The sequence below is a fragment of the Pan troglodytes genome, chromosome 1, assembly GCF_028858775.2.
Source record: "Pan troglodytes isolate AG18354 chromosome 1, NHGRI_mPanTro3-v2.0_pri, whole genome shotgun sequence".
Classification (NCBI taxonomy): domain Eukaryota; kingdom Metazoa; phylum Chordata; class Mammalia; order Primates; family Hominidae; genus Pan; species Pan troglodytes.
The window spans coordinates 158,203,340-158,217,317 of record NC_072398.2 but is presented as its reverse complement, the minus strand read 5'-3'; positions in this window follow the sequence as shown (position 1 = coordinate 158,217,317).

The window sequence follows — 13,978 nt, the reverse complement described above, 5'->3', positions numbered from 1 at the left end:
ATTAATAAATATTATTATTACAGTTTCTTAAAACTTCAGGTCCTATATGAAGTTTTTTTTACTATTCCTGATAATTATTTGCTTACTTCTTTTTGCCTTCCCTTCAGTATATATGTAGTAGATACTAAAAAAATGTAATTGTATACAAAATGGAGGTGTGGTTTATGGTATGAAAAGCTAGTATTTAGAGACTGAATATTTTTTTCTCAAACAACTGAAATCAATATATATAATCTAGTTCATCCCCTTACTGGCTTAGAAATAGTACAGCATATATTATATACCTTATGTATTTAATTATACACACACACGAATACAATGAAAAAGTTAACAGCATTATCTTTGAACTTCTACAATACAGCTAAAGAATTGTAAACTGGGTAGTTCTTTCGCTTCTTTTCACAAAAAAGTTCATACTCATAAAATTATTTTCATAAAATATATAAAACATAACACTTATTGCATGAAATGCTTTCCCGTAGAAGTATTTTTCATATTCTAATGTAAGAAAGCATTATCCTTCAATGAACAATTGCAAAATTATACAGAGAAAACAATTCTGAACTGGTCAAAATCTCATTAAAATTGTATGAGGAGAATTATGTATGCCTCATTTACAATTTTTCTTTATAGCAGAATATCAAGTAATTTGAGAGCACACTTTAGTTTTATCCTAGACCTACTTGACCTTGTAAGTGTTTCTTGATTTTAAAGGATGACATTTAATTAAAACTTCCTTGCTGAAGTACGGTAATTATTGGTGCAGATAAAAGAGATTTACAGAAACTCAAGTCAGTGGATTGGTAAGAGCAACACAGATTTTTCTTAACATCAGGATGTATCATTTGCAAAATGTGATATACTATCTAGCTTTGTATCATTTAAAAACACATCAAGTTTCCTGGTTGAATTAGCACACATGATTGTGGAAGAGGCATTTCAATTAAGCCCAAAGTCAAACAAACTTGAAGAATTTTCTACCTTTATTTGCAATGCTGTGCATAAAATTATTCAAGCATTTCATTGAAGAATGAGAACTCATGGAGTATGAAATCGGACCAAAATCTCTCCCTTTATTAGATGATATCTTTCCTTCATAGTTTGCTGCTCATCAGCAAATGACATTTGGTAATATGTATGAATAATTGGTGAATTTACTGCTCATTACCTCTTTAAAAATCCAAGGAAGTATTAAACATACTTTGATTCTTTTATGAGAAAATAATTTTCATTAAAAGGTTAAAACAAAATAAGTGATTTTTATTTTTAATTAGATAGCTCAGCTACAGAGTCCTTGCAATACCAAAATACTTACGATTACTTTTTCAATTGTATTTGTGCAGACTATAAAAAAAACTCAAAAAATCATATATTCCTCTCACACAACAATGATCTTAAAACTCTTTCAAATAATACTTCAGTAGCTAGAGTTCTGTTAAATATTATTTTATTTATTTTCCCAGAAAATTATGAGTTATTCTTCACTTCTATATTCATAATTAAATATGTTATGCAAAAATTATGCATGCATATTAATTCTACATGTTTCACGTGTGAAATCTAAGATGATATTACTATTTTGCAGCTTGATATTCTCCTAAGATCACATAAAAATTATTTTAAACAGTTTTGATTTGTGTATATATTTTTGGTAGCTAATGTCACTCCAAAGAAAAATATTAGCATCTTTTTAAACCAATTTTACTCCTATTGACATTGTTTACTTGTATTCACAATGGCCTATTTTAACAGGTTCTAAATGTTAACACAGTAGTTTGTAATCATTTATTGTTGACAACAAGATAGCAGGTGTTTAGCATATTGTATTCTGAATTGGTACCCATGTATAATGAATTTCTTGGTCCTTGAGGTATTTAATGGATGTTTTCAGAAGTATTCTAAAGACTGAGATGATAAATAAGTTTTACATAACTTTAGCTAATTGAATCTTTTCTTTTTTCAGGAAAGACGAGATATATCATTTTTTCCCACATAGATCCTGGATTATTACTATCCTTCGAATTTATTTCTATAATCTCTAAGTCAGGTGGAACAGAGCTACAATTTATTAGAGTGAAACTTTGGAGGTGCATACAGTAGTCACATTACTATGTTCATCTCCTACAGGAACAACTTTTGATTTCATTTCATTACATTGAAAGGTAACTTCAAATATGAAAGGAGCCTTTAATGTTATAAATATGACCATGATGATAATCATCACTATCATCATCTAAGGTACTCACAATCAATAATAAGCCTATACACTTAGAGGTCCAAATTGAAATTTAAAAAGGAAGACGAGATCTAAACTTCAGGTAAAATCTACTTTTCTTAAACATTTATATGTGCAGGGCAGTTGAAAATGGAAACAGTTGCATAACAAGAAACATCTGGTATTCAAGCAGATTCTCATCTACTCTTTCCATCATAAAATATAAAGCACAAAATGAAATACTTTGGTTAGAACATCCCTTTGCACAGATTGAATGAATCACTACTGTTTTCCAAGGAATAAGGTTTATGCAATTTCTACTCCTCAAATCTTTTACCACATTCACATTCGCAACAACTTTTGGCAACACAATTGCTTTTATTATTATTATTTTTTTTAGTTCAGCTAAAGAAGAAAAGAAGAGGTAATGCATAGAAAGCAAAAGTTAATTCCCCTTTTTTTAAATGCTTGTTTTTTGCCTTTGTTTTGGATCAGTGTTAATATTTTTTAAAATATCGTTATATGTATATAGTTTAAAACGTATTTAAAATATTTTAACTTAAAAATGACTTTTTTTCTGTCTTTGATAGAGGAAATTGAGGTTCAATAATATTAAAACTTTATTTCATATAGAACTATTTTTCACTCAATTTTTTTCATGAAGTATTTCTGAACGGTACACACTCATGGCTTAATGAAGATAAAAGAGATAGATAATGGACATTAGGATAAGGGGTAAAATGAACATCACGATTCTTAGTGTAGAGTTGTACAAGCTACTACACTAACAAGAAATTAGTGAAAAGGAAACGAGGGGAAGGGCAGTGGAAAGAAAGACTGAACTGATGGAGCCTGATCCTGAAAGCAGATGAGCTCAAAGAACCTAGTGAACATATACAACCTATAAAGGTCAACGAATAGTAGCCAACCATAAGTAAAGGCACAGAACTACATTCAGTTAGAAGAAAGGAAAGTTGAGAGCACACACAATTTAAAAAGTGATCATACTTTTAATTAAGAGACTATAAAGACTGAGGTGTTCAGACACTACAAAAGAAGGAAAGAATAGGAGCATCGACTAGGGATGTTAAAATTATTGCTAAGTTTTAGCAATAGTTTGTTAAATGTCAACTGAGAATCAGTGTCATTGACATGCAACTCTTGAACAGAACACATAGGGGTATTTTACCAGCTTCTTTCTATGGAAAAAAAAAAAACCCAAAGGGAATAGAACATTCCTTTCCAATGATGGACCATGAGGCCAAATATTTTACTTTTACTAATAATAGCTACAGGTTATTGGTGCCACTATAGATGAGGTATTCCTTATTCACTCAAATATTTACATTATCTTGATGAGGTAGAAATTATTGTTCCCTTTTTATAGATGATGAAACTGACTTTAAAAAAGGTAAAATAACATGTCCAATATCATATAGTTTACAAATGTCAGGACCAGAATTAGAATCCAGAGATATCACAAATCCTGTGTTCTTTACTAGGCAGACTGCCTCACTTATAGAGATGTGGCTTTTAAGACACAAGAGTCCTGAGTCCCTTAAGGACCTGCCAGGATTCAAGGGTCCTGGTACTAGGTTATATTAGAAATTCATCGACTAGGCAAGCAGTTTCTGCTGTCCATATTAATTGGTATAGGATTACCTCAAATTAATGTGCAGATATAAACACAAGTCTGTAAAGGGAAAAACTGAGAATCATAAGAATAAACTACCTCTCAAACTAGGAGGGAGTCAAGAGACTTACATACAAGGCACTCTTGGATGGCAGCAGGATAACTTTAGAGATGGGCACTACCTCCCATCTCTAAGCTACTTTTAAGCTAATTGTTTGCTACTGTGTGTATGTGATGGGACTGTCTTTCTTGATAGGTTCTCAGACACTCTCTGGGATGTTTGGGTTCTAAGGGTCATCTCCTTAGCTGGGCACCATGGCCCTGCTGAGGTCTTTATGGTTCAAGCAGCAGATATACACCCTTAAGTAACCTGGTGTGGGACCAATCATACTACAAAAACCCTAGTGTTATATTATAGTGTTATATTTTGAATCATGATGGTTGGGAGAAAGTCCTCTCTTCAAGGAAAAATGTAGATTTCCTCATGGCTCTGAAGTCAACTTTTTGGTAAATTTGGGGAGATTAAAATGGAACTTACTCGGATATCATTAAACCAACATTGCCTTTTAGGAAGATAAGTAAAATAACAACGTGCTGTTTGACATGGGTGGATTCTTGGCCCTTAACTCCTAAGAGTCATATAGATGGACCTTCAAAGAACCACTACTTAGTGGAAAAATATATATTTGGTTGTCTGTCTTCCACTATGTTGGTCAAGATTACAACGTATAGATTCCATTCGGGCATCTAAACCCCATAATAACAACAGAATTCATTTTATCATTGAGGAGAGGCCTGGGACAGAAAGAGAATTGGAAAATTTTCCATCACCGATACAGACTAAAAATGGATTTAGTTTTTCTATCAAATGAGAAGATTTGTAGAATTGGACATACTCAATGTACTTTCTAAAATTAAAGCAAGACAGTAAGAATAGTGCTTATTAGTTATGAGACACTACTGGGTAAGTTGACAGTGAATCAGAGAGAACCAATCCAAGTTATGAGATACTAGAAAACAGAAATTTTATAATTGGCTGGTTTTCAGATTCTTAAAATTTTTCTAAGTGGTTCAGCTTTCAGAACTCTGAAAACTCAAGAAACAATATTTTAAATTCTATGTGACAAGAAGGAAATCAATTAGCAGACATGAAAGACAAAAGTTACTAACAAAATAGGTGCTGGTAAAAAATTGTATTAGCCTGTTTTCACGCTGCTGATAAAGACATACCCTAGCTAGGGCAATGTATAAGAGAGAGAGGTCTAATTGGACTTAGAGTTCTACATGGCTTGGAAAGCCAATAATGCAGAAGGCAAGGAGGAGCAAGTCACATCTTACACGGATGGCAGCAAGCAGAGAGCCTGTGCAGGCAAACTCCCCCTTATGATAACCATCAGATCTCATGAGACGTACTCACGTGGGAATTCAAGATGAGATTTGGGTGGGGACACAGCCAAACCATATCAAAAATTTAAAAATGAAAATTAAAAAAATGAGTTATTTAAAAGATACCAAGAAACATCTAAAAAATTTTTAAGTAAAAAATAAATGAAATAAATGAATTATGGGTTTTTAGGGCAGAGAAGAAAGCCTCCTGCGAAGTAGTCAGGCAAGCTTTGGGGAGGGGAGAGCCTGGCATCCAGAAGTGGGTGTTCTCTCTGTTCACTCCAATGAACACTATTTCAGGCAAGAGAAACTCTATAGTGGTTCCTTTGATGCCCTAACTAGGATCTAAAATGAAGACTAGGTATACCATGCTATAATCTGTGATAGCATGTGGGAGAAAAGCAGAGACCTAGAAGCATTCAGTGCTCCAGCATCAATTTTGGATTATATAGTAAAGAAAAAGCAGGAATGAGATAAGGGCTAAGTATTTTAGACAGGCAAGTACCAGAATGAGGACCGAAGCAACAGTAGTGAGAAGTAGGCAAGTAAACTAACAATCGGCATTGGAACCCAGGTGGACCCTATCTTGAATCCCTGTTGTTCCTGAACAAGTGAAATTGACCTGACAAATATGTTTTGCCCCCTTGTTACAACATGCAACACAGCTGATAAAAACTGTGGAACTTAATCAGGCAAGGAAAGGAATTAGATTATTAGAGTCTTACTATCATATCTCAAAAAATCCTGTCATTTAGGGGACCATGTTTTCCAAAAACAGGTTCTGATCTTACACATTGTTTCTATGTTAGGGAATGGACATACATTGCAATAGTTCATTAGATCCATTCCAATCAGAGCAAGTCTTAGGAAATATTTTCAAATGGAAATATACAAATAACTCATATTAATTTGTAATTGAGTCCCTTTCTTCTGAGGAAGGTAGTGTGGGTACAGTGGAAAAAATGAATCCTTTGAAATCACCTGCTAATATGGGTTCTGGTTCTGACAATAATTTTGTGATATTGAGCTAGTTATCTGTTGGAGCTTTATAGAAAATGTCCCAATATGTAAGATGGGGCTCTCTTGTAGACTGACTGCATTTTTAATGTTAAACTGTTGATACCATTTATGCTCCACCTCTCCCTCTTCACATTCTGCCCCACATCTAGACAAGCTGATGAGAAAGCCTGCTTGCTTCTTCCTTCATTTGGACAGGAAGGTCAAACCATGTAGGAACCGTCACCCCAGCTGCAATCCCTGACCATAGAAACCCCAAGCCAGTTTTCTTTCCTTGTTTCTCGAGTCATCTTTGGACTTGCTTGAGATTTGCCTTGTTCTCCCAGAAAAGCTCATTATGGGAGCAATAAACCTTTCCATTTCCTCTTGAGGTGTGTGTATCTCATCATCAGTCTTGACATCTGAATTAAATTTTGGGTTGGGAAGACATTTCTCTTTCTGTAGGGGGTGACCCAAATAGTTTAATTCAATAAATCCCTGCCACAATATAATAACTGATTTTTACAATATAATAGCAAAAATTTTACCAAGTAAAGTAGAGTAAAATTTTACCATGTAAAATTTATACCAGGTGAAAAGGTTTTCTTACTGACAAATCAATTACAAATAATAGTTTTATCATTCAGTCTGTACTATAGCATAAGAAACAAAACAAAGACAGCGAAAGCTACATGCATGCAATTGTTGATTGCCAAGACCAGCTCAGTTGGGGAGACCCTAACCCAGTGGCGCAAGAAGAATTAAAGACACACACACAGAAATACAGAGATGTGAAGTGGGAAATCAGGGGTCTCACAGCCTTCAGAGCTGAGAGCCCTGAAAAGAGATTTACCCACATATTTATTAACAGTGAGCCAGTCATTAGCATTGTTTCTATAGATATTAAATTAACTAAAAATATCCCTTATGGGAAACAAAGGGATGGGCCGAATTAAAGGAATAGGTTGTGCTAGTTAACTGCAGCAAGAGCATGTCCTTAAGGCACAGATTGCTCATGCTATTGTTAGTGGCTTAAGAATGCCTTTAAGCAGTTTTCCACCCTGGGCGGGCCAGGTGTTTCTTGCCCTCATTCCCGTAAACCCACAACTTTCCAGCATGGGCATTAGGGCCATTATGAACATGTTACAGTGCTGCAGAGATTTTGTTTAAGGCCAGTTTATGGCCAGATTTTGGGGAGCCTGCTCCCAACAGTTTATAAACTGAGAAATTCACAATGCATTATGAATTCATCAATTTTAAACTTGTCCCAACAGAAGACAAAATTTTAACCCTCTCTTTTTGAAAAAATGGGCTTGGCCAAGGATGAGAGACAATTAAGTACATTTGCATCATCCCATTCAGGGAATGTTCCTGTGAGGGATTCACAGTTGCCTATATTTTAAGCCTACTGCAAAGATTAAAGAAGCAGTGTCTGATCAAAGTACCCCATTAATTAAAGTATGTTTCCTCATGTCCTCTCCCACCCCAACCCTAATTACTCACAAGATGTAGGAAATCTTGTGCCTACAAGCTCATAAATCTGGCTGCCATAACTGAATGAGGGAGTGGATGGCCAGGTGGTTTCTATTACTTTTAGAAGTAACTTCTAAATACAGTACATTATCTAGGCTCTCATTTATAGTGGCTGTTAAGTCTATGATAATATTATTCCATAGAGGGAATAAGGAATTCAGATTTTATTAACTCCTTGAGGCTTGAGGGAATAGAGCTAATAAAAGTTCTACAGCATTTCTCTGGGGAAGGAGCTACAAATTCATAAAAATCTACCCTTTGACTTTCTGAACTGCAGTTGTCTCAACACTCCTTTTAGAGGTCAAAGTCATGGGAATTGTCATAACAGAGCAAAGATAGCTGATTTAAAAATTCTAATACTATTTTTTGGAGTGCAAAATAGTTGCCAATATTTCATTTTTGAATCCCAGATGAATTAGCAATATATAATATAGCAAGCACTAGGATCAGTCCTGTTTAATAATTTTAATACATTGTCTGGAAATAGAAATACAGGTGAACTAATTCATGTTCATTGAACAGATATTAAGCATTTCCTATATGCTATATATTGTGATGAGATCTGGTTGATGGGATGGGAATGGAAGTACATATGGAATTTAGAATTTAGAATCCTTGAGCAATGTAAAAATCTAGTAGATAGTGGAGATTTGCTGAATAATTAATATCCTAAGGAATGGAGTAAATGCTGTGTAAAAGTGTAGGCTCATAAGTTGGACAAGAGGAAAAAAGAATTGGTATTTAACTTAGGATCTGAAGAGCAAAGAATATTTTAGGCTGAAGAAATAATGTAAGAAAAGGCCATAAAATATGGATTTCTAGAAAATACTTTGGAGTGACAGAGTATGTGTGGGAAAAAGTAAGAAGAGTTTAGCCTAGAAGAAATTGAATATATGAGGGCATCTTTATGTTTTAATTTTTTTCCTCTAAGGCTATTAGGGATATCTGGAAATGTTTGATGGTAATATAAAACTTATTTTTGGAAGATAAGTGTATGGTATTAAAATTAGTTACCATTAAATGGGTGTCTGTTAGGTCTAGCATATACTAATGGCTTTGTCATAGAGGAACTTTCTCTCCCCGTCCAAGTGTTTTCATTTATGTGGATGCAGCTCTACTACAGTATCTTCCCTTTTCTCATTCACTCACTTCTCTCATGGGAAATACCTGATCTGATTGATGAGTTTACAAATAAACTAGGCAAATGTAGCCCAATTACAGTTCTCTCTATGCCTTCCCAGAAGGGAGATGCTCACCTACTGGGAGCACACATTTCTCTCCTCTCTTCCAAGCCATGCCTTCTGTAGCAGTGCACTATGCCCTGATGAGGAGGGCTTTCTCAGTCAGCATTTCTTGTGACCAAGAGTCTGAATTTGTTTAATTCTGTGATTCAAGATTAGAAATCCCACTTGACCACTGATATAAGCCACAATTTACAATATCAGCTAAATAATAATAATAATGATATTTCTACTAAAGTGTTTACAATTTAAGAATTGATCCTGAACATGGGAGAGAAATAGGAGTATTTCCTCTTCAAATTCCCCATCATTTTTCAGTTTCACAATGCATACAGAAATGCCTTTATATATTTGATGCAAAATATTAAGCCTTTACATCTAAGATCTCATTTAATTAAATCCTCTCTACAAACTAAGAGATAAGTTTTATTTACTGCATTTGAAAGTTGGCAAAAAGGAAACTTAGAGAAGTTAAGTATGTCCCAAAGTCACTATAAATGGATTGGGAAAAAAAACAAAATGAGGATTATCAGATTCAAACCCATGTTGCATAACCATTAGCATAAAATTCATCTTTCTGTAGATAAAATCATATATATAAATAAGTGTGTTTTTTTAAAAAAATGTAAACAAGAGCAAGACAGTTATATTTTAATAGTATCATTTAGAGAAATAAGACTTGAATTAGGCACTAGACAAAGGGATTTGAAAGGATGTGCAAAACATGAAAATATGGGGGTGATATCAATGAAAATTAAAATTATTGGTATGGAATAAAGATTTAGGGAAAAATATTTGTGATATTGATATACTTTATTGCTAAATAAGGTGATGGTCATACCAAAAAGAATAATGATGATAAGTTCAGCAGTGGGCAAAGAGAGTTTTACCTTCTGAATTAATACATATTTGTCAGAAAAATGTTAAATATGGATCTGGAGTCAAAATGGAATTAGTAAACCATCATGATATGAGTTTACTAATAAACTGTGGACTGTATTATTCTTTCAGAGCAAAAGATGGGTAAAGAAGAATACAAGTAGATTTTGGGATGTGTCTGCAAATGGAAGTGTGGAATACATAGAAGAACACTAAATAGGAATCAACAGAAAGGAAGGTAAAGAACTGAGAGAATAGATGTTGCACAAGCCAAAAGTAAAAGAAACAAATGGTGATGTACCTAAGAAGTACTGTAATCTAATGGTAGTTTAAGTTCTCAGAAGGAATTAATAATATAATTCCTTTGAGTCCCCAAAGCATTTTGTGACTTCATTCAAACTATAGGTACTCTTTTAATCATTCACTCTCAAATATTTAATAGTGTTTTGCTCTGTTGTGCATGTGGGATACAGGATAAGGATTATAGTACCTGCAATTCCATAGAAATTACAGAAGAAAGACCAAGTCTGCCAGGGGGCAGAGAATTGGGGGAAAGTATCCTAGAGTGGAAAATATTTTATTAAGGTTTTGTAAGCTGGGAAGGGGTTAAAAGAAGCCAATATCCAGAGTTATGAAGGATGGTATAATTTTCCAAGCAAGTTGGGTCTTGCACAAGCACTGGCACCATAGTTATAAGTACATACATGGACAAGAACAGGATATGCAACTGGATAGGTCACTAAAGGAAGACTCTAAAGGACCTTTTGTACAATATTACAGAGATTAGTGATCCTGTCAGAAAACTAATGAAGATTTTAAAATATGGAAGTATTTGGAAGTATTACCAGATATGTTTTAGGAAAATAACTCTGGCAAAACTTGGGAGAATACACACACACACACACACACACACACACACACACACACACACACATACATGTATGTATACATGCAAACACACACACACACATACACACACATATATATATATATATGTGCCAGGGAGTCAGGGAGAAGTCTATTAATAGTCTGAAGATAATTATAGTGACATAGAGAAGAGATGCCAATTGTCTATATATTAAGTTGCTAACATTAGTGGGCAAGGGAAAAGATTATAAATTGTTCAGTTATAAAAGTGAACTTTTTTATTTTTTATTTTTATGGGTACACAGTGGGTGTACATATTTTGGGGAAAATGAGATATTTGGGATATTTGGATACAGACATATAATTCATAATAATTATTACATCAGGGTAAATAAAGTAGCTATCTCCAAGAGCATTCATTTCTTTGTGTTACAAACATTTCAATTGTACTTTTAGTTATTCCTAAATGTACAGCAAATTTTTGTCGACTATAGTCACCATGCTGTGCTATCAAATAGTAGATTTTATTAATTGTATCTAACTATATTTTTGCATTTATTAACTATACCCCTTACTTCCCTCTCCCTACTACCCTTCCCAGACTCTGGTAACCATCCTTCTACTCTCTATCTCCATGAGTTTAATTGTTTTCACTTTTAACTCCCACAAATGAGTGAGAGCATGAGAAGTTTATCTTTCTGTGCCAGGTTTATTTCACTTAATATGATGTCCTCCAGTTCCATCTGTTGTTGCAAATGACAGGATCTTTTTCTTTTTATGGCTGAGTAGCACTCCGTTGTGTATAAATACACCATTTTCTTTATCCATTCATTTGTCGAAGGCACTTAATTTGGTTCAAATCTTGGCTATTTTGAATAGTGCTAAAGTAACCATGGGAATGGCAGATATCTCTTTAATATACTGGTTTCCTTTATTTTGAGTTTATACCTAGCAATGGGATTGCTGGATCACATGGCAGTTCTATTTTTAGTTTCATGAGAAATCTCCATACTGTTTTCTATTGTGGGTGTACTAATTTACATTTCCACCAACAGTGTCCTAGGGTTCCCTTTTATCCACACCCTCGCCAACATTCATTATTACATATCTTTTGGCTCAAACCCATTTTAACTGGCATGAGATGATATCTCTTTGTAGTTTCGGTTTGCATTTTTCTGACGATCAGTAATGTTGAGCACCTTTTTATATATCTGTTTGCCATTTGCATGTCTTCTTTGAGAAATATCTATTCAGGTCTTTTGCCTATTTTTAAATCGGATTATTAGTTGTCTTCCTGTAAAGTTTGAGCTTATTACATATTCAGATGGATAGTTTGCAAATATTTTCTCCCATTCTGTGGCTTATCTCTTCAATTCGTTGACTGTTTATTTTACTGTACAGAACATTTTTAACTCGATGTGACTCCATTTATCCATTTTTTTCTTTAATTGTCTATGCTTTTGGGGTATTATTCAAGAATCTTTGCCTAGACCAATGTCCTGAAGAATTTCTCTAATTTTTCTTTTAGAAGTTTCATAATTTCAGGTCTCAGATTTAAGTCTTTAATCCATTTTGATTTGACATTTATGTATGGTGAGAGATCTAGGGGTGTAGTTTCATTTTCTGCATGTGGATATCCAGTTTTCCCAGCACCATTTATTGAAGAGACTGTAGTTTCTTCACTGTACATTCTTAGCAATTGTGTCAAAAATAAATTCACTCTTGAAGTATGGATTTGTGTCTAAGTTCCTTATTTGTTCTGTTGGTCTATGTGTCTGTTTTCATGCCAGTACAATGCTGTTTGGGTTACTATAGCTCTACAGTGTAATTAGAGGTCAGAATTATATTTTTTGAAGAACATTTGAAATATAAGGTATGATATAAAAAATTGTTGATTCATCGATGACTTAAAGATAACCATAATTAATATTTTGTGTATTTCTTGTGTGTATATGTATGCATTCATGCATGCATTATATATATATTTATTAAAACATATTAATGTAAGTGCATATAGAAAACATATTGCAAAATCCTCACTGCTATTTAGCTTTACATTATATTGTATGCGTTTCACCATATATTGGTCTAATCCTAAAAACACATTGGTAGAATTCTGTAGTATTAAACATCACTGCAATTTATCATTAGAAATGTAACTATTGTTTGAAATTTAGATTGTTTCCATGTTTTAGCCATTATATAATATTGAGACTCTTGACTTACATTGAGAGCTGCTCAGCAGAAATATTACAGTGATTTTATTTTTTCAAGCTATATATGAAGCCCTTTTTACTCCAGCCTCAACAATTAGCAATATCTTTTTAAAACTGCCAATTTGATAAATGAAAATGTTATGTTTCATTTGACAGTTTATACAGTTGAACTCTTTCTTATGTTTATTGGCCACCTATATATCAACTGAAATAAATTATCTATTCATACAAATTCTTTATGTTTGTATTTTCTTTGCTTGTGCATTGTAACAGCTCAAGAAATTCAGTGGGGATAGAATCCTAGAGAATCCTCCAAAATTCACTGATTTAGTAAACTTGTTTTGTCCTTGCCTTGTGCCTGGAGCATTTCCAAGTTGCTTATTTGGTAGTGGGTATTTAATAATTTTGAAGCCCAGCGTCAAAACTTTCTGCATCTACTAATAGTCCTGTTTTGCTTTATGAATCACCATGGTTACTTCGACCTCAGTTCAGGTGTTTTGGATGGAGTTGGCCTCATTTCTAGGCACCAGAGCTGCATTATGTGTCTTGGGAAAAGCCAATCAGCACATTCTATCTTTCTCATTATAATCATTACTTCAGGGACTGGCATCTTTCCAAGTGAAGTCAATCAAACCTAATGAAAATCAATTTTCTACAAGGAAATCAAACCCTTTTTATAAATTTGGTTTATTGATACTATAAGCCTGAAGTAACCTGAGGCAACCCATAGCATTTAAAAATGGCAGCAACTCACAAACAGCACAGCCAAGCCAATTCTGAATTCGACCATTCCCAACATTACACCCAACCCTGTACAGTTCAGTTAGGTGAGCTTATGCAAATAATTTTTCCTTAAACAATTTGATTTCAAATTTATCTGATTTACAATTGATTTTTTTTTTTTTTGAGACAGAGTCTAGCTCTGTTGCCCAGACTGGAGTGCAGTGGTGCAATCTCCGCTCACTGCAAAGCTCTGCCTCCCGGGTTCACGCCATTCTCCTGCCTCAGCCTC